We start from the raw sequence: 23,129 nt of genomic DNA, 5'->3' as shown, positions 1-23,129 counted from the left end.
AGCCCTCCCAGTGCCCCACCAGGAGAAAACGGGAGAGATTTGCTGCATTTCTAGGGGAGGTGCTTGCAGTACCCCCACCATCCCTTTCCAAACCCATAATCTATAATATCTCATCCGAACATCCAATGACATTCCGGGGGCCTCAAATCTTGCATAACTTTACGCGTATAAAAGGAGGCTGGAACTCGCAAAAAAAAAAAAAATCCTAACTCTTTGGACCAGATTATATAACAAACAAAACTAGGATTTTTTTTTTCTTTTTTTAATCAAATTTTGCGCCATTTTAATTTCTTTTTAAGGAGAAGAGGACATGGAGCAGCAAAATAGTAATCCAAATTGTTTGGAATTACATGGATTTAAAAAAAAAAAACGAGTTGGGTTTGTTGGTGATGAAGAAAAAAAAATCGTGCATTTTGTCTTTGCTAAATTATGGTAAGAAGAACCATAAAAGAAGAATTATGGTAGAGCTGGGCTATTTTTATTTACTTTTGCACAAAATAGGCGAATTATATTATTTTGTATTATTTGAAACGTAGTTTTGATTTACTCTTATTCCATCCGGTCTGTTTTCAGGCTGAAGTCTTCATTCAGGATGCTCATTCATTCACTCAATCATTCATTCAGTGACTGTCTGTGAAGATGATGTGACAGCCTGAGCCATGACGGTGTCTCCGTTGAGAGAAATGTAGTGCAGCCCATATTTATGCTGCGAGATTTGTACATTAAAGATCCAAGCCGACCAGCTTGAATAGAAATGTTGACAGAGAATATGTGTTAACTGATGTGAAATTACATCCTCATTTGGCCTGGAGTGAGAATGACTAACGCATTTATTTTCATTCTTTGGATGAATATATCATCTTTTTTTTCTTTTTCTAACCAATCAAATAGACTAGAAGACTAAATATACAGTGAGTAGAATTCCCTGCCTCATGAAAACTAAACAACTAAAAACAACAACTGAAGCACAGTCTAACACGGAGACTATACCTTCACATTTTATTTGCCTTGTTGACTCAGTTTAAAAACAAAAAATCATAATAAGCTTCAAAATTGCAGTGAAACATTTTTTTCATGATGTGATTTTAGGAACCGAGGCCCACAGTGCTGTGAACAGTTTGTTGACACTGCCTTGTCAGTAGCACTTTGTGTCCACCGTGTTTCCGTGTTTCCTCAGGCTGCAGCATCAGTTCATCCCCGTGATACAAAGCCGCGGCCTAACTCTCTACAATAAAACCGCCTGAGCCAACATACAGTATAGGCTACTGTAACCGAGGCTATTTGCTTTGCAGTTGATTCAAAAAAATATATATTCCTATTCAAAGCTCTTAACCTGGTTTCTTTAATAGAACAGACTGTAACCTGATAAGAGCAGTGACGCAGCGGAATAATAAAAGAGTGAACTGTCATCTCCATCTGCTGATCACAACCATGGTGTTATTTTTTTCCTCGGTGTATCACTCAGAATGAGAGGCCTGCTGGCACAGGCGAGTGCCACAGATTTAAAGGCGGAGAAAGCGGCAGTAACGCCACCAACAGACCTGTCTGCACTTTCATATTATTCTTTAAAATCCTGACTTTTTAAAAGTGGAATAATTAACCCCTGTGGTCCCGAGTAAAATCTGGTGTAGGCTGTGGGAAATGAGCAAATCCTTCAAACCCTTCAGTGCAGACAAGAAAAAAAAAGACAAGAAAATATTCATTATTGGCCTCACTGTTCGTTCTCTCTCTCTCTCTCTCCCTCTCCCTCTCTCTCTTTATTTAGCAGAATTTGATCTGAAGCTAAGTTCAGGATGAAACCGAGCTGCTCCATGATGCGGTGGTTCCACAGACAGGTTCAGAGGGAGCGCACAGGCCGAGCTGTGCCGGGCCTGAGCGCCTCTGTTAGATCTCAAGCCGGATTTAAACCGCAGCATTTCAATAAGAAAATACGCGGCAAATAAATCGCAGACTGTGACGCGCTCCCGCTTCGTGCGTCTTGGGGGTGTGTGTTTGTTTTAATGTGCGGTTTATGGGGACGAAAATGGCTGCTTTCTCCTTCCCTGAATGAAAGAGTTAATGAGAGAGGCTGTTATCAGCGGGCTGCAGCCCTCCTCTGATCTGCGCTCTGCGCTGTCTGATGGAGTCTGCAGCAGGATGAAAAGAGCAGCCCTGACACCAGCAGCCAGCGGGTTACACAGGCTGCAGACCCTCTCGCGACCTGCTGTACAGATAATAACAACAACAACAACAATAAGAGTAACGGAACAAATGTTTTTCATAAATGTGGAGGTATTGCTTCTGGTGGAAACCACACATTGTGGAGGTTTCAGTGGCAATAAACTCAACTTTCCATACCCGTACACGATGTTTAGGCCTATTTATAAATAAATATTAAGTATTTAGTGCGTTTGATCACAGTGGGAGCTGCATGGTTCTCCTTTATCTACAAGGAGAGGGAAAGTGATTTTCGCAGGTTATCGCCCATCCTGAGTCACTGGGAGGGGGGGGGGGGTCTTACCAGGTCCCAGGAGGATCCTCATGTGTGTCGATACAGATATGACCAATCAAAGCTCCTTATCTGTGTCTGGCTTTACACACTCCTTGTTAGACCAACCAACAAAAGGCAGAGACGATCATCGAAATCCAAAATGGCTTTTCTGATCTCACTGCGTCCTCAAATTCATTTCCTCCTGTGCCCCCCACCCTCTCCCCCTCCGCTCCCCCCCCCCCCCCCCCCCCCCACAGTATTTCACCCCCGGCTCTCCTTTTTCACATTACACACATGGGTGAGCTGGCACAAGGTTCTCCGCCCAATGTAAGGCCCCTCCACCACCACCACCACCACCACCACCGCCACCCCACCTCCCCAATGCCGACGCCAACCCAACCCCCAATTTTTTTCCACGAATCACAAAAATAAAAGCCTAATTTTCGTGATTATGGGAGGGGGGGGGGGTAGTTTCTCCTGGAAAGAGCAATTTCAGAACAGATCCTCACAACTGGAAACAACTGCGACTACATCTTTCTTTCGGTGAACATAGAGGGTGTATCCCATGATAATAATGTTTAGAAGAGAGCGTGTGATACTTTTACAGCCGCTGCAATGTGAGCCCAACATTTATGGCTATTACACAATACCAAGCAGGATAAACTAGGGTTTATGTTTCCATGGCATCGTTGACCGCGATTATGTAGGTCTACAATGCCTTTCATTGTAGGCTGTCATTACCTCATCCATTAAATGTTTTCAGTGAGAGATGGTAATGATAATGTGTGTGTCTGTGTGTGTGTGTGTGTGTGTGTGTGAGGGAGAGAGGGAGTGTGTGAGGCTACATGAATCGTTTGACGCACGACCCAGATTGAGCCGAGATAAGGGAGTGCGTGAGGGAGAGAAGAGGTGCAAACTCGCCAAACTAACATCATCACTGTATGCTGAGCAGATCTCGCGGCCAAACGGATCTCATATCTCTGAGTTCAGAAAACAGAGAGATTCACTCTGCCTTTTAAGCCCCGATTGTCTGTCTGCTGTGTCTATCTGCCAACCCAGCGAGGCAGAAAATCCCACCCAACGCTCCTCGATTAATAAGGGACAGTGAAAAGGCACTCCGGGCTCTCTGGGGACTGCAGAGGAGGGAAATTAGCCCACATCAGGGTAATCAGAGGACCTCAGAGTCCATTAACATTTGCATCACAATCACAGGTAGCACGCTGTCTGCGCCATGGACCAGGTCATGTCTACACTCGACACGTCTGTGATTTCAGAGCCTGTTCATGATTTCAGCACCATGGACAGCGTGTGGGCGTTTGAAGGGACAATCCGCCCTAACATTTCTGTTATTATCAAAACGACATTGATCTGTTCTTTCTTGCCATTGGAAATAACAGTTTGGCCAAAAATCTTCATTAACTTGGTGTTCCTTAAATCACATGGCCCTCGTCGGCGGTTAGAGTCGCTCAGTTGCCCTTTAAATGATCTGACTCTGTTGTTTCAGTTTCAGTGGTTTTGTGCAGTACAGGTAATACCTACAGACAACTGTCTCCTGAAGCAGGAAATCGAAAAGGCAAGGCTTGAGCTTTGGATAGAATGAGATGCCACGTCTTTGGCACAGAGTGACTGACGCTTTGGGCTCATGTAGTTAGAGATATTAGTTGAGATGTTTAAAAACGGTGAGACATTTTTATCAAAGTGGTGAAATCAATTCAGTTTAATTTCAAGAAATGGAAGATTTTCTACTTTTTACCGTCTTCAAATGACATTATCATCCCACCAAATAAGAACAATTCCAACAATCGAGCATTTTTCTTTCTATTCTGCCCAGCCCCGTCCCAAAACTTCCACTCAGATCTCCATGTGAAAAAAACACGCAATCAGTTATCGTCAGTTTGAACTGAAAATAGCCTTTGACAGCCTACATGCAAACATCATCATATTTATCTCCGCTGTTTTTCCTGCCCTCAGCCTGCAGCCCGATCACAGCCGCCGCCCACTTCCACACAGAGAAATCCAGGTGGCCCACAGTGCTAAACCACTAAGAGCCTTTTCATTACTCCTAATGCGCCTGTTTAATGGCTTATTATGGGCTCCCGAGAGACTTCCTCAGAGAGGGGTTTGTATTAGTCCTGCACGATGGCTTCTGTCTGAGAACAGTGATAAATAGCATGAGAAATTCTTCTACTCTATCTATCTATCTATCTATCTATCTATCTATCTATCTATCTATCTATCTATCTATCTATCTATCTATCTATCTATCTATCTATCTATCTATCTCACTGTCTGTCTGTCTTCCTATATAATCTACCTATGTAATCTAGGCAGATTTTATACCCCAAATTATTTGTTTTAGCCAAAAAATAGGGTCCAATCTGGATCCATAGGTTGTTTCATTCCTGTCTACCTCCCCGTGTGTTTCATATAAAACGCTCCCCAGACGCTGTTTTGCTGTTAACCCACGGTGAGTCGGCTCTCTCCATCAACCTTTGACGTCCTCTCCCGGGTTCACTCTCCTGCTGCGACACATTAACATTGTAATTGCCTTTTTTTGAGCACAATAAACTGAGCCACTCCGTGGGGACCTGCACGGCCCGGGGCTGGCACAAAGCTATGCCATCGATTTTTCACTCTCTGTCACAAAAAAAAAAAAAAAAAAATATCTCAGCCATCAACAGCATGCATGTTTTTCTGTTATGTTGAATTTCTGCAGATGATGTAGGGTATCTGGTGTCCATCTGACACTTGCTTCAGGCCATGTAGAATAAAATAAATTGTGGGCTAACAGCTAATTATAATTTTAAATGGTCTATTAATGACTTAAAACATTATTAGCCTATATTAGTTGTTGTTATTGTATTATCAGGCATAACATAAGTGAGTAAGCAGGGAGCATGTCTCCTGTATTGATCAATCCTAAGGTGATAGAAAATCATTACTATCTATCACACCTAATCTACTGTAGTAAGAACTCCTTTTATTGATGTGTGTGTGTGTATTAAAAACACATTTTTAGTAGTGTATGTGTGCGGTTGTGGTTGTCTCACCAACAGTCCTACAGTGTATGTGCCTGTGTTTGCATAATGTGAAAATGTGTAACTGTTAAGTGTGTGACTGTGTGTGTGTGTGTGTGTGTGTGTGTGTGTGTGTGTGTGTGTGTGTGTGGTCTTGTCATTCAGAGCAAAGTCAATAGAGGAGCAGACCTCAGTGGCTGGTTAACTGATGTGTAATAGTTTTGTTCTCATTAAAGTTTTATGTCATGAGAGCAGCAAACGTCTTGTCGGCTCTCGCAGGGATTCCCACGTTTGAATCACGCTGCACTTTGACTGAGGGAGCTGAAGGGTTCACACTGTTTCATCCTGGAGCACTTGCCACAGTCACAACACACACGGTGACTGGGGGTTTGTCACCAGGACAACCTGTCTGATAAACTCAGTGTGTAGCTTTGTTGCAGTATCACGTTGTTGTAGCCTATCATGCTTTCAACCCATATGTTACATGGATTTAGATTATGTCTGTTATGACTCTCCTTGTAAACAGATTATAGAATTAAAGAATTTCCCCTACAAGTACTGTAAAGCTAGGTACAGTTTGGAGGTACTTGTACTTTACTTGAGTATTTACATTTTATGCTATTTTATACTTGTACTCCACTATATTTCAGAGGGAAATATTGTCCTTTTTACTCCACCACCTCTATATGACAGTCATCGTCATCTTTTCAGATTTTTCACACAGAACACATAAATCTTATCATCTGATCATCTTATAAATATTATACATCCTGATATTACACTATTTGAAAAGTAAAATTATTAAAATTCAGCTCAAAATATTAAAATGTTGCCCACACATAATGCATCAGTAACAAAAATCCAATGCAGGTGATAGATACAACTCTCTTAATGGTACATTTTTCATACTTTTGCTACTTTAAGTAGATTTGCTAGTAGATGAGTAGCCTATTTTTGTGCTGTGGTTTTGTTACTTTTACTCAACTGAAAGATCTCAGAGCTTCTTCCATCACCTCCGTCTGGTAATCTCTGTTTCTGAGGTAAAGAGTGAACTTTAAATCTAAATCTTGATGACCATATGCAACCACCCGGGCTTACATTACAAACAGGCAAAACAAAAGCAAGCAAACAAAAATAAAAATAAAAAAACATACTCAAGACAAGCAAAAGTCATGGTTATGAATCCACACTTTCCATCCTAGAAACCATCGTTTACCTCTCATTGACAGTAGTAATAAAAAAAAAACTAAACTGTAAAAACACACAGTGTAGGGATAAAACTAGTCGCTAATGTCTGAACCTTATGGCGGTGAAAAGAGATGAGCTCAGGTTGGGGTCTGAATTTCTCAGCTTCCTCACAGGTTATGGTCATGTTCCGGTGCATAAATCCTGCTTTCATTAGTGTGTTTAGTCCATTATCAAAATGTCTTGAAATCAATTAAAGCTGCAGTAGTGAGACAAAGGCAGTATATTAATTCCAGCCATATATCAGCCAAAACATCTTTGAGGATAGCTCCTCATATCTTTCAAAAGCCTCAATGTAATCTCCTTGACTTGCTCGCATTCAGTAGCTTTCATGTTTCTAAAAATACATTCGATTTGCTTAACAAGTGTTTCTTCTACTGGCATAAATTTGTTATGTTTCTTTTAACAAGACGCTGAATCAAAAGACGAGATGAAACAAATATAGCCAGGCAACACAGGGAATCCCTCTTTAAAATTAGCATTGATGCTTTGTTTATTCTAATGCATCCATCCTGTTTTTATTAGTACACCCCTTCCATTTCCTCTCCCTATCCAATCTGAATGATTCATTGAATTGCACATCTTGTTTGCAATTGACTACATTCACAACCTGCTGAAAGCTTTTTGTTCTGTCCCTGTGATGTCGGCACGCCTTCAAACAGCTTTGATTTAATTGAAACTCACGGCTCTCATGGAGAGTGCTCGGAGCTTAATAAAGGCAACTGCTGGCCATGTTGCATACAGGTTTATGAATAAAAACCATGTATGCGTTTGAAAATGGGTTTTTCCTTCCACATCGTCCCATCCCCCACAGTTGAACCGTGCAGCCACTCTGGGCTGTCATTAACTGCTATTGTCAGCATCACAATCAAGAGCGGGGGGGGAAAAAATACTCCAGCACTTATCATGAGCTCAGCCACAAGAAGGGACACGCAAAAATGCACAACACACTCACACACAAGAGAATGGATGTTGCTATTGATTTCTGAGCTGATGTGCGAGACGTTGCACAAATACAGAAGCCTGGGTACAAAAGGTGTTTTTTGTCTTTCCAGAGCTATAATCATTCTGCAAGAACAGGCCAATAACTGGCTCTATCTTTAGACAGAAGGTCAATACAGCCATTGAACAGAAATCCTGCAATCTTCAGTTTGATCTGAGCCACTTCTCAGACTTCTTATAGAGCCCATTGTCTTACGTTTTGAGAAGAGATATAGGCGAACAATATGCAATGAAGTGATATGAGGACAATGTTTTGAAATGCAACAAATCCTCAAACCTAAACAACCATGCAGGCCGTTTGTCCCCACCCTCTGCAACGACCCAGAGGAGCGTCTCCTGAAATAGTGTTCCTACTGCAACAGGTGTGCTGCACCTTGGCCATCACGGTTACAATACCAAACAGCAATTAGGCTTATTGAACAGTCATGGTTAGATGTTTGTCAAAAACTATGTGATAGGTTTAGTGAAAGATCATGGTATTTTGTAACTACATTGTTAAGGTTAGAGGACCTTTATCAACATGGTTATGATCCGACCCAAGCTCCTCCCAATGCTGACTTTACCTGTGCCCCAATTCAGGGGCTGCATCGTTCAGAGGCTGCATTTGAAGATGGATTGTGTCACAGCGGTGTGACTAGGCTGTCATATCTGAAGGCTCCTTCAAATGCAGCCAGAAATGTGTCCTTCTTTTCCCGGGCAACAAAGGCTCCAATGGGTGTATCCTTCATGGCCCAACCTATGCCAAGATTCATTGCACATCAGTAGTGAAAATATTATGGCAGAAAACTTTACATTTGCTGTTTTCTGTTATTTTATTCACTGAACAGAAATTGCAATTAATTGAGATTAATAATATTATGTAGACCTAATTGATAAGCCTATGGAGTAAACCTAGGGCTTTTGGGGCCCCTGAAGGTCTAGGTCCCCTGCAGTTCCAGCCTTCCAAAGTCCTGATCAATGTCCCACACTCTTGTTTTTCAGTTTTCCTCTTGAACGTATCTTTCATACACTTTCATTGACAGACCGGAGGTTAATGTTGCCTATTGGTTTCTGCCTGACTTGTGCTGTAGTGAGCAGTGTCCCCGAGGGCAGCGACACATCTCATACAAACCTGTCAATATACTCAACTTCTCTCACTCCTCTCAACACTGGCCCTCAGGCACTTTCCCAGTGTGTCTACAGTTCACCCCTGATTGCTTTCTGATCTCCCTCTTGTACTGTTTAAGCAGAACATTGAGGAACACATGCACAGCTGCAGAGGGCACGCTGACCAAGCAGAAAACACACACACACACACACACACACACACACACACACACACAGTCACGTGTTTTCAGATATGCAGGGCTTTTCTACATCTCAGAAGAGTCCTTTAAAGGTCAAGTGAGGCTTTTTTATAAATGTAAGATGTAAACTAATTAAACAGTAGTGATGGAGGTGGAGCTGAAGGATCACTTTTTTTGCTTTGGGAGTTTTGATGTGTATTTATATGTAGATCAGACATAGACATAATTAAGCCTACATGTTAAATTTAATGAGTAAAATAATTTGTCATTATTTTGTATCATTGTCACTGAATAATCCTTGATTTCCTAGCTTCACCATGCAATACCAAAGGTACAATTGTATCCCCTTCTAGACCGTTCAACATAGAAACTCCATTCAAACTTTAAAATGTTCAACTTAATTCGGACATTATTGAATGTGTTCAGTTTATTGATATATTTCATACTTTCCAAAATATTCAGTGTTTGTCTGACATTTTTCCTATTAAGATGAATGGACAAAATGTTCAAAATCTCCAGTTTTCCATAATTTTTAATACATTTTTCAATCCTTTCTACTCATTCGTACTTTCAGGTAGAAACTCCATTCAAATCCAATTCATAGTTTTTACACAATGACAGTTCAAGTTACATAAACGTTTGTGGACCTTTCCAGATTTTTACATTAGTGTGTATGTGGCAGAATGCCAACAAATAACTTATCACCGCAGTTTCTTCAGAAATTGCTCTTTCTTTTTACAGCAACAACTTTTGTGTTCACCTTTGGTTGCCAACATGTTACATTGCAGCTACTCCAAGATGAAATTAATGGTAAAATGACAAATGGGGAAATATTAAAACAGGGGTTAGGTTTATTTACCATGTGAGTGTTGTGGGCCAAAGACAAACAAAACAACAAATTTTTAATTTTTAAAAAGTTTTTTTTTTCTCTGTCTGGATCCTTAGATCCAGTATTTTGTATTTCAGGGGCTCCATATGCAAAGTGGAGTTAATGACTATAAACTTGAACCAGACCTGCAGGCAGTTGTGAACGGGGTCCAAGCCCCCCACGCAGGTCGTCCCATGCTGTGGGGCCAGTTGGCCAGTCAGCCCCACAGCATGGGAAAAAGCATGCGAAAATAAACTGCCCAACCTTGAACGGTTTAGGTTGTGCAACCACTTTTGGTGTCAGAAAAATAAAAAAAACAGAAGAAAGAAGAAGAAAATAAAAATCTGTACAATTACAACAGGGTTCCCAGCACTGCTGGTACTGGGAGATGTGTTGCCTTGCATACGTGTCCCTAGGCCCACCGCGGGCTTGGACCCCTAAATATAGGCACCAAGGATCATCACAGCGTCCATGTCATGACCTTTATTTGTAATTCTTTAGGTCTATTATATACAATATAGTACAAGTGGGGACTGTTATCAAAGTTCCTTGCTGTTGTGTTCAAGGACAGACTGTCCTGGCTACCAAGGAGCACTACGTTCATGAGCTATTAGGACATCAGTCCTAGAAGAGAAAATTAATTCTATTAAAAAGTTGTTGGTTTGAAAATCACTTTCAAGTGAATTTTGTCTGAGTCTCCCGCAAACACCTGAATGCACCAACAATATGATTAAAGCAGTTGTGTTTATCAAGCAGTTCTCAACGCTGTCAATGTTTACTGTGATTGATAGCATAATTAAAGGTACTTTCACTTAGCATAATAAATTAGCAAATCAAATCTGACATCTGATGGTGTACTTCAGAAAATGGTAGCTAGTAATTCAAAGTGTACACCAATTGTGGTTAAATCAGCTGATTGTGTTTTAAGGACATCTGAAATGGTTCTTTAGAAGCAAAACTAAACACAAAGCAGAAACTGATGAGTGGTAAATAATGTGCGCAACAACCTCTTTCAGTTTATTTCTTATCTTCCTAAATGATTCCTCACATTTACCCAAAACAGCCTCAGCAATAAAATGATCTTATTTCACTTCCACACACAGTGTAATGAAGATGCCGTCATAAATAAGAGTTGTGGGTCCGTGTGATTTGGACCATTCTGTCAGGCAAAGTTTGGCTTTTCAGTGTCACTTATGTGTTTATGTTCTGATTGAGGGTATTACACAGCTTTTCAGTCTTAAAAATAGAAATAGGTCTTTAAGATTGTGTCCATGTCTGAGAAACCGATTTCAAAGGTTGAATCATCATTATTTGTTTGGCACTATACATTTAAATATGCTGTTCAAATTATTGCCCATCACCCACTCAGTTCATTCTTCTCGGGCATTCCCATGAAAACAAGTAAATATTCCTCTGGTCATATCTGCAGTAACACAAGTGAAGCTATCAGATCACACCTCCCCCTAATTCAATCTTGAATGTAGCTTATCACGTTTCCACCGTGATCTGAAATGTTTCTCACCCTTAGGTGGGTGAGATTGCATCTCTATTGTGCGCTTCTGTTTAGTTGAGATAGCAAACAAACAGCAACAGCAAACAATATTAAACACCTCTGTATCAGCACCTCACCCCTCCTCTCTCCTCACACAGTCTGCTCCTCACTCTCACTGCTGCCTTATTGCATTTTCGTGTTGCAGCTTTCTGTACTCTCCTGTAATGTGTGGTGGAGTCTCCCACTGGTGTTGGTGTAGTTTGTGCCCTAAGTCAGTCAGTGTATGTTTCTGGCTTCTCCAGCTTCTTCTTCTTTGTTTTTAGCCTTGTTAGCACCATGGTCTAGGGATGGAAATTTTGATCAGATGGTTGGTCAGTCCACCACTTTGGTGCAGACTGAAATATTTTAACAACTATTGGATGGATTCCCATTCCACATTTATGGTCCCCAGGGGATGAATCCTCACGAGTCTGGTGATATACTGACTTTTCTTGGTGCATCGGGTCAAAACCACCAAGTTGTCTATTACTTTGGTTTATGACCAAAATCCTGCAAAACGACCGACTCCCACCAGCCTCAGATGTACTTTGTGTTCAGTGCATGACTCCTATTATGTTTATGTGCACCTGGATGAAATAGCTACGATAATCAGCTCTTTTATTGTATCACTTTTGGAGAATGATTGACAGAAAATAAATGGCAAATGTTTTATAATAGATCAGTTATCTACATTGTAGTAAACTGAATATCTCCAGGAGTGCTGGTGCAACGAAATTATAATGGGCATTTTTTCACTGTTTTATGGACCAAAGTGATTAGTCAGTTCATCAGGAACACAATCAACAGATTAATCAACAATGAAAGTAATGGTTAGTTGCTGCCCTATTTAGTGTAGCGACCTCCTCTTCAGTAGTTTAATTTTTCTCACTCAGGTGTCCTCATTCTCATCTTCAGTCATTAACATTTCTGCCACTTGTGTCATCCTCCTTTCCACATGTTCTCATTGTCTACTTGCTATCTCCTCTTACCTCCCACCATTACTTCCTTCTATTTCTTCTCTTCTCTGTGCTTCTTTCCCCCCCTGCGTTCCCTCTCTCCTCCTCTTCCTATGTCCTCATCTTCCTCTACCCTCCCTTGCTGTGTCCTCTCTCCCCCTTCTATGTAGTGATCATACCTCCACCCAGGCACCTGACTGCAGATAATCACCAGAGAAGAAGAAGAAGAAGAAGAAAAAAAAAACGCTCAGTTTTTATCTACAGCCACAGCTGCAATTCATTGTAGAGTCATGAATGAAGGGGAGAGATTAATAGAACCCCCCACCCCCCGCCCCTCCCCAGACTCTCTCCTCTTCTTTATTCCCCTTTCCTCCACTTTCTGTCAGTGCTGCCTCCTACAGCTGCTGTTTTCTGAACAGTGAAAAGACCCATCTGAATTTGAACACCCCATTATGAATTTGCTGAACCGCAGCACTAAATTATGGGCTGTTTTGGAGAAGATGATCATCTTACAGACGAAGTTGCACACTGGATTTTACAAGTGCCCCCCTTTGATTTTTATACATTTCTAGGTTCTTACATTGGACTTCAGGGTGCTACCAGTGTGGGCAATTGCTCAAATTTTAACATTAAGCTGTAAAACTGCTTTCAGAAATTTTGTGAGTATTTAAAGCCACTTTAAGGGATGGCGAGGGAAGTAAGACACTATTAACAAGAATCATTTATTGTTGCAATTACAAAAAGAACAATTTTGACCCCAAGGCAGCACAGCTCACCGCATGATGCAAATGGCAGCGGGGAGCAGTGGTTTGCAGCACTGTGTAAATGGCAGAACAACAACACTTTTCCTTGGAACCAGGATTAAGACTATACTAACTCCCTGTCCTTTTCTGCAAACATAAAAACAGGAAACATTTCTTCTTCTAATAGCTACTGAGGTCAAACTGAAGGACATACTGATGCAAGCTCATTTAAAATTCATCACATTTAAACATTTTCTGTGGCCTGAGAGGGTACTGTGTGTACAATGTTTTGCTGTTTGTTTAAGGAACACTTCATCAAAAACATTGTTTTGAGGCATTTACATTATGGAGCTGGCTACTTTTTCAGTACCACCCATTTGAATTTATTCAGTGTGAGTCTTTTCCTTTTTTTAGCTTTCACACAGCATATTATCAAAGGCCCGGGTGAATGTAATGTGAATAATTACAAATTTGTTAGACAGTGTATGTACCTTTAAGACACAATAATTTACTTCCGCTTTAGGCACTGTGCTTTAGGCACAGGGGCTCCGACTCTGTTATTTTGTCTTTTAACTTCCTGACTACACCTTAGACAGCAACAATATTCTCCTACAATATTGACTGGTGTGTGTATGTGTTGGTGTTTGATAATCTTATTATGTGTTAAAATTGATATCATATCATAGCAGAGGTTGTCTGAGTGTGTCTGTTCAAAAGTGTGTTCATACAATATTTCTCTCATTTGCTTAGGTCAATATGGTTCATACTTACCCCAGGGCTCAGTAGGAGGTCAATCTTTCCATGCATGTAATGGGGAAGTTTATATTTATATTCAAGCATGAATAATGTTTTTATGCATTTGCCGTGATTTCAAAATCTTATGAATCATGCATCAGTGCAGCAGATACCACCACACCTTTACTCTCAAAGAATCACAGTCACAGTTTGATGTAATCCCAGAACATGCAATCAGTTTGTGGACTGTGTCGCTCCTCCTGTCTGCAGCCAACAACAGATGACTCACTGATGTGAACTGATTACGCAACCGTTGTGATTTTCTTCGACTCCAGACTGAGTACGTCTGATGGCAGAATTCCTGCTCAAGGGAGTCAGTGTTTCCAGTTTACCCCCTAAACCGCAGCTGCTTAATCTACCAAAAGAGTAGAAAAAAATGTACATATTAGCAAGTCTTCTGTCCTTATAGTCACCGAAATTGAGCAGATACTGTTGATTTTTTTTTAAATAATGTGGGTGCATATAATGAAATTTTACAAAATATTTTCAATAATTTGGATAATATCTTTTTAATTGGCAAATTCAGGAGTCATTTACAGTAATAAATGTTAAAAGTGAAGTGAAGATGTGAAGCTTCTACTTGACTCAGTTATAATTCAACACCTGCAGATATTTGGAAACAACATTTTTTTTTTTAGAAATCAATCAGGTGAAGAACTAAAACATGAGATCTGAAATGCTACATTCTGTTATTGCAAAGCATTTTGTAAGGAAAACTCCTCATGAACAGGTCAAACATTTAAGTTATTCATATAAATTTTGGGATGTATCATAAAGTAACATTTCTTTATTTGCCAGCAGCTAATCCCATTATATTTTGTTTAGGACTGTTACCTTTTAAAATGTCTTCAAATGTCATTTCAGAGGAAACAAATGTGTAGTAATTCAAAATACTCACCGCTCAAGTTCCCAAAATATTCAAAAAATGCATTTCAGATTTAAAAATGATCGTTACATTACACCTGATAGTTGACATGGTGTCTGGGATTATCTCAGTGTATCTCATTGTTTCCAATATACTGTTGTGTTGCACTTTAGATCATCTGAGATCTGTTCTGTTCTCAAACACTTTGAGATTATTTCCGCCTCATGGAGTGGCATGGCTCTCCACTCCACAGAGTGAAGGGGTGTCTAGGGACGTGGACACGGGTCGCAGGCAGCGCCTCATCAGGGCATCGAGCTCCAGCCGAGTGGGAATTCATGTTGATTTTCATGCTTGGCTAAGTCTGTTTTGCCAGCTGCCATTTATGCTCAGACGTTTATGCACATTCATTCTGTATGAGTGACTGTGTGTGTATGTGTGTGTGTGTGTGTGTCTGTGTCCTATTTTGGCCAGCATATTGTGGCATCCAGATTAAAATAGAAACGGTGTCATAGCAAAACATGATCATCAGAACCTCTTTGAAAACGAAATAAAACTTACTTTTTACATATAAAACTGCAAATATAACACAGGCAATGCAGCATTTTTCCCCCCTTTCACTTCAAAAGCAGAGCTGAGAGCTTTTTCTTCCCTGCCCAACGTAATTCAGCTTGGCGTCTAATTCATATTATTACCGAAATTGCCTCAAATTTGTTGCCATGGTTATTTTTCTCGCCTCTCTTTTTTAAGCTTTGTGCCTCCTTGGTGACCAATGATTGGAGCCGACAGCAGCTAGAAAGAGTCTGGGGTGTGGGGAGACAGTGTTAGTGTGTGTGTGTGTGTGTGTGTGTGTCAGTGGGGGGACAGATAGGCTGCAAGGCAGTGACCTGGTAATAGTGAATGTATCCACAGGCCATACTCCAAGATAGTTGCCATGGTCACAATAATTGGGAGACAGAGCAGGAAGAGAGAGAGAGAGAAAAAGGAGGAGTGTGTGTGTGTGTGTGTGTGTGTGAGAGAGAGAGAGAGAGAGAGAGAAAAGGAGGAGTGTGTGTGTGTGTGTGTGTGTGTGTGTGTGAGAGAGAGAGAGAGAGAGAAAGAGATGGTGTCTTAAGTCTACAGACAGATAGAGAGACAGAGAGACAAAGGAAGAGAGAGAGGATGATTGACATTGAGAAAAGGCTTGAGGCAACACTGCAGACTAGCAGCATGAAGCGGTATTACATTACCAGCTGCTGACAAGTGCCCACTGTTCACAAAGACATGTTGGACAAAGGATGGACAAAATAATACAAACATCTTGCTGTATTGTGACGCAGTTATAGGTCAACAGGAGAACAAACTATACAGTCCCAGCTATTGTAAATATCCTGGCTTGTTAATAACTGACGAGGTTTTGTGTTAGTTTGGTCGTCCCTTAAAGAAATAGTTTGACATTTTAGGAAATGCACTTAACTGAGGAAGACTTACAAGAATAAAAGCCAACCATGTCGTCTGTGCAGGCAGCTTGTTACGACCCATGGTTACGTTTTATTGTCAGGCGACCTCAAGTGGTCATAGTAATTATGGCAGGGGCAAAGGAGGAAGTCGGGTGATGCAGTATTTAGAGCGACATGGTCCATGTTAGGAGGAGGCTGTGAATGACAGAGTCGTCAAATACAGGACTTGTAGAGAAGATACAGCTTTTTGTCTCTTGAAACCCGAGATCAGACTTTCTTTTCCTGAACCGAACCAAGCTGTTTCTCTGCCTAAACCTAACTAATGGTTCCATAAGCTTGGCCACATGTTTATTATTGTTGCCATGACAGAGGCCCAATATGCCTGCTGCTTGTATGCCCTCAGAGGTCGTATCTGGGGTAAGGACAAATGACCCATATTGTCATTAAGACTGGAGTATTTGTTGTCTTAGTTTTTCGAGTCAGCATGCTAACATTTGCAGATTAGATGAATAGAAGTACAGCTGGGGCTGATGGGAATGCCAATAGTTTTGGAAATGTTAAGTCACAAACCAAAGAACTGGACAAATAGAAATTCTGACCTGACAATAGCTTTAGATGAAACATTAGCGGGACAGCAAAGTCAGTATGATGGATTATCTGGGGACCATGTCTGTACAAAATGTCCTGGCAGTCCATCCAATCACTGTTGAGATATCTGAGTCAGGACGGAGTGGTGCTCCATTGCCGTCTTTAGAAAAAAAATACCACTGGCATGGCTGTGGCTGACTTTGTGTTTCCCCCCTGCTTGTTGTACCTCTGCGTTAGGTTGTGTGTAACCCCCTCTGTGCGTCTCCTGTCTCGGTCTGTCTGCAGCTGAATGAAGCGCTCTGTCCCGGCTCCCTGTCACAACACAGCAGCAGCATCATCATCTCCTGACACACTGAGATCACAGGGGTGTCCCCCACCCTGACTGAGACACACACACACACACACAGATATGTGACTGGCTTGCTATCCTCCGGCGGCCAACAGTCATCATTACTACTGTCCACCCACATCCCTCTCACTCTCTCCTCCTTCCTCACGCTGTGGTTAGGAAAAGCCCCCTGGAGTGGTGCAGCGTGGGTATTTATCCACACTACGCATGCTGCAAAGTGCAGCCGCCACCAGTTAGGGACAATGCGGTGATGACGTGGTGTGTCGGGGGGTGTGTGCTGAGTTTGTGGTTCTTCATTGGATGTTTGATTTGCGTGTGCATGGTCACGACTGCGGTGCAAAGAGGCTGTTAGACATCTGAGGGCACCCCTGAAGGACAGGGATGCAAGTTCAGCTCTTCTTCTCTTCTCTTCTCTTCTCTTCTCTTCTCTTCTCTTCTCTTCTCTTCTCTTCTCTTCTCTTCTCTTCTCTTCTCTTCTCCCTTTCTCATCTTCATCTTCCCTTCTCTCCTCTCCTCTCTTCCTCCCCTTGCCTTAGTCCCTTTCTTCTTGTTTCCTCTCATATCCTTTCTTCATTTCCTTTCCTTTTCTCCTCTCCTTTCTATCCTTTCCTTCCCCCCTCTCTTGTCCTCTCTCTCGTTTCTTCTTTTCCTCTCTCCTTGTTTCTTTTCCTGGCCTTTCCCAGTTTCCTCTCATCTCCTTCCCTTTCTTCCTCTACCCCTCTTCTTGTTTTCTCTCTTTTTTTCTTTCTCTTCCCTCCTCTCCTCTCCTCCTAGGGTAGAGGTGACAAATAAAGAAAGAAAACATAAAACAATATGAAAAAAAAAAATCTTGCTGTACAGTTATTGTGAAAGAATTGAAAGGAGATTCATTTGATTTGCGGGTCTGTGTGGCATTGTGGAGGGGGGTGGAGGGGGTGGGGGGATGTCTTGAGTCATGAGTCATGTTAAGAAGGGGATGCACAGCCCCTCTCCTCCTCCCCCCTCCTTTCCTCAGTGGGGTTTTTTAAATGAGGGCCGCAGCAGCAACATACCACTCCCGGCGAAAAAGCTCCCTATTGTCACTGTTTTGAGGCGATAAGGTTCGTGTGCCACTCAGTAGCTGCTGTGAGCGTGAGCGCACAGGCATGCAGACACACAGCAACACACAGAAACACACAGCAACACACAGAAACACACAGAAACACACAGAAACACACAGCAACACACAGCAACACACAGAAACACACAGAAACACACAGCAACACACAGCAACACACAGAAACACACAGAAACACACAGCAACACACAGAAACACACAGAAACACACAGAAACACACAGCAACACACAGCAACACACAGAAACACACAGAAACACACAGAAACACACAGAAACACACAGCAACACACAGCAACACACAGAAACACACAGAAACACACAGAAACACACAGCAACACACAGAAACACACAGAAACACACAGAAACACACAGAAACACACAGCAACACACAGAAACACACAGAAACACACAGAAACCTCCCTTCTTTTCTTTGAAGTGTGAAAGAATCAGTTCGTGCAAACATGTAGTCAGCTTTGTTCGGAGACATGCTGTCAGTCTGAAGTGTCACTGTTTCTGTGTGTGTGTGTGTGTGTGTGTGTGTGTGTGTGTGTGTGTGTGTGTGTGTTCATGCCATCAGCGTCAGCTGTCTAAATCCTTCCACAAACTCAAAAGCCACTGCAGACATAAACACACTAACAGCATTTTTCTGCCACAACCCAGTGTCTCCAAGCCAACAAAAGAAAGTAAAAGGTTATTAGAAGACTATACAGAAAACATAAGAAGAAATATTAAAAAAAAAACATGCTTGTCCTTTTTTTAGTTGATCGAGTCTGTTGTTGTTTTGATGAACTGTGATTTTGGATCATCACTTTGTTGTTTGAATAACACAACACAACAGTTAAATCAGTTTATGTTGGACAAGAAAAAAGGCTGAACTGAAGGTTACTAGCTTAGCACACCTCTCATTTTTTGACACAAACACCTAATTCCTACAAGCCATGGACTGTAAATAACCATAAACTAAAGATCATTTTCTTAAACAAACTTGTTCAAATGGATTAGAAAGATGAGAGAACGCAGTTTACTCGTAGATATACTGCAGTTTCTCTGAGCAGCCTGTGAAGGTCATGCACAGATCTGTATTTTTCAGGTATTTTGTGTGGTGGGTAATTGTATGACAATTATTTTTTTGGGGTTAAAACAATTTAATCCTAAAAATACATAAAATGAAAGCATCACTCCCCTTTAACTGCTTTACAGTTTGCTGTACTCTCACCACTCATTTACTCCTACACTGCATTAATTATCCAACCATTTTTTGGGAGAAAAATGTATATATAGTCTGTTTTAATAGAGAAATATATCTTGAATGGCTGAAATGAGCTCAAATTCCCGTCAGCTTGAGTAGATCAGTTAGGGTTATCTGCACCGGAAGCAGCCTCCTTTAAGCATATTTGCGCTGATGGATATTGAAAGATAAAGACGGCCTTTTCCATGCAATCATTTTATCTTTAATTATGTGTTTTATTAATGGACGTGTTTTATTTATATGGAAATGTGATTATATTAACACTACATTCAAATTGTAGGTTTATTTAGAGCTGCTCTGCTTTTAATTTGGCATTTTTCCTTAAAGCGGGGGTGGTGGTGGTGGTTATGGTGGGGGGGGGCGAAGTGGCTATTTGAATATCTTTGATGTTCCTTTCAGTGTGTCTTCCTGGTGCAGATTCACAATCAGCTCTCTGCCTGTCTGTCGGCTTTCTGCAGGAGAGATAGCGCTCTCTTCATTACGCGCTTCATTAATTTAAATGCTAATTGATTCTGCGAGGGCCTTTCAGACCGAGGGCCAAGTCCTGTCTTCCCCCATTGATTGTGTGTGTGCTCGTGTGTGTGCTCATGCTTGTGTTCGTGCCTGTTTTGTGCACCTGCTGGATCCTGGAGTGACACGTCTTGACAGAACAGCCTCTCCTGCCTGTCTGTCGGCCTCAAGTGTGGCACTGATATGGTTTGAGTGCTCCAAGCCAGAGAGACAAGTACTGAAAAAAAAAAAACACACACACACACACAAGAAACAGAACATCAACAACCAGACTCTGGGTAGTTTCAGGGCCTGAGTGTTGAAAATAAGCACAGAAAATGTGAATAAAGGCAGTTGGCGTACTGTGTGTAACAACTGGAGGATGCAGGGGCAGTTAAATGATCCATGCTCCGTTGCTAGGAGACACCAGGGCTGGATGGTAGAGATAAATGCTGGGATCCACCCCTGGCGGCAAGCAGAGGGTGGGAAAGAGTGAGGGGGGAGGCAGAGGGTATGAGTAGCGAGATAGGAGGGGAGGGGGGTGAGTCATGTGACAGAGATGTCCTCCTTCATTTCATTTTCTCCCTCCATCGCCCTTTTCCTGCTTGTTTCTCATCTGTTGTTCACAAAAGTGAAAGTTGGTCAGAGGCTGTTTATACACATCATTCTGCACAGTGACGCACAAACAGTGGAGCGTGGCAACAATGAGCAGAGGGGGACTTCAAGAGTTCTCCCCTCTGTTGCTCCTCCTGAGGTTTCTTTTTGTTTTCCCTGTCAGTTTATTTTTTTTCGCCTAAGGACAGAGGGCGTCACATTGTGCAGACTGTGACGCCTGTGAATACAAACATGAGGCCAATCTTATGTTTTCTGAACAATAAATGCTGTAGTGAAACAACATTGCAATTCAGTCTGATTATCGGGTTAAAGCTTTACAATATATCCAGGAATCTAATTACAGTGAACAAATACTAAATACATTTATTGTACTTTAATTCATTTTAAGAAGGTTCCTAGCAGGGATTTCTGTAAAACTGTGAAGTTTCTAAAAATATACTGTCAGTATGAATATAAAAACATGTCTTTGTATGTACATGATATATCTATTTATGTTCATAAACGTTTCGCTTGCGCGTGAACCCCTCAACCTTGACATAATACTTGAGGCAAGTCAAACAACCTTCAAAAACATGAGAGTGAATTTTCCTTTTTTTATTGAGTCAAATAGAAGAGGTCTAAACCTTCTCTTTATGGTATTATTTACAGAGACCCAACAATTCCCTTTAAGAGCAAACACTTGGCAACAGTGGCAAGAAAAAAAAACGTCCTTTTAAGAGGCAGAAACCTTGAGCAGAACCGGACTCAGGGTGGGCGGCCATCTGCCTCGACCAGTTGGGTTGAGAGACACAGAGGGAGGGAGAGAGAGCAAGTGAGCAGGGAAGAAAGAGATCAAGAGAAACTGCGGGAGAAAAGACCACCATGCAATAATAGTAATAGTAATAATAATGATACTGGCAGCAGTAACAGCAACAACAATAATGTTAATGGTAACTGATTTGCTACCACTGATGTAAGTATTGTAATAATGATAGAGTTTGTTTTAATACACAATAAGGAATTGTTTGCGAAAATCAATGTTGAGCTTACAAATATCAGAATTACCTTTAAGAAACCACCATGTGTGACTTGTCTGTGAAATGCTCTTCAGCTCATTAAAGCCCCCACATCACCAGAGACAGCACAGTGGTAGCTACGGCCCTGACTTACATGAGAAAAACAAACCCAGATCAAACTTGTCAACTGAGTGATCACTTCAGTACAGTCCTTTAAGTCTGCTAAATTTAAAGCACATGTTATTTTTCACGTTTCCTGCCTCACTTGAACACATCATTAGCAGCAGAAATTAGTCTAAATTTGAATGTGAAACTTTGCTTTTGTGTAAAGTGTCTCATCAGCAGCGGAGCCTCTATAGGTGGAGCCAGGAGGGAAGCCATGGCTGCCACCGTGTAAGCACAGGAAAGAGCTTCATCTCACAACGTCATCCCTCATCAATCCGGTCGACTCCGGTCAGCCCAGCACAAAAAGACAAAAGGAGGAGAGGAGCGCTTCCTCCATCAAATGTGAGGGAAGTGGTGAGCTCTGAGTGCACGTCGTGATTAGCTGTGAATGGGATGCAGCGGTCTGATTGGTGGAGAGAGCCGGGGGTCAGGCAGTCTGCCAGTAGCTCATACAAGGCTGCTGATTGCTATTCATCCTCTGATTACAGTAATTTAGACCTGCAGCAGGCCAAAGGGGCCTGTGTCTGGCAGGGTGGATGCTGCTGCTGCTGCTGCTGCTGCTGCTGCTGCCGCTGCTCTGTCTGGGGGGTGCAGTTTTGGTTTGCTTAGTGATTTTTATTGTTCTTATAAATGAGTGAATGAGGCTGGAAAAAGAACCAAACATACAGCAACTCAGAAAGACAAGAGAGAGATTCATGTTCTCTGATCTGAAAGTGTTATATGTGTGATGAAGGTGAAAGTCTGGGCAACAACATAGATATCTGCTTTTACAGGTGAAGAATATTTGAATGGCAGTCTTTTAAAATTCTTTTGTATTTAAGAAACGTTGCTGAAGATGATCAAAAAAATGCAGATGTAAAGATCTATCTTTATAAAATAACCTCTTTTTAAGCACATACTAATTTTGTAATACTGTATTTAAAAAAAAAATGGATGTGAATACTTAATTCAGAACCACACTTAATTCCCTCCATGGTGCATGTCCAAAAGAATAAAATGCATATCTCCAAACTCATTCAGTGATATGAAAAAAAGCAATGAATGATGATGAATGATGAATGATACATCAGTTTTAGTTCCTTTTGTATTCCAAGCTGCCTGTTTGGACCTGCTGAAACCTTGAATAATCGAAGCTGATGAGGCAGTTAGTTGCGAATGGTTTTTCGAGGAGCGTGGCGATGATTAATCAAGGAACTGAGCAGCAGTGGCCTCTCCACCCACACTCATTACAAGGTTAATCTCTCCATTGATTATTTCTGCAGAATAAACCAATACTTCACTACAGATTTTCTCTGTTTTCACAAATGTGTGTATGTTTGCTTCTTTCTGTGGATGCATAAAAGTGGAGGCAGGAGCAGTTGCGACTGTA

The sequence above is a fragment of the Trachinotus anak genome, unplaced genomic scaffold (genome assembly GCF_046630095.1).
Source record: "Trachinotus anak isolate AG129_WGS33_773 ecotype Australia unplaced genomic scaffold, CSIRO_AGI_Tana_v1 ptg000013l, whole genome shotgun sequence".
In the NCBI taxonomy this organism is placed as follows: domain Eukaryota; kingdom Metazoa; phylum Chordata; class Actinopteri; order Carangiformes; family Carangidae; genus Trachinotus; species Trachinotus anak.
The sequence above is the reverse complement of the archived record's forward strand: the minus strand, read 5'-3'. Positions refer to the sequence as shown.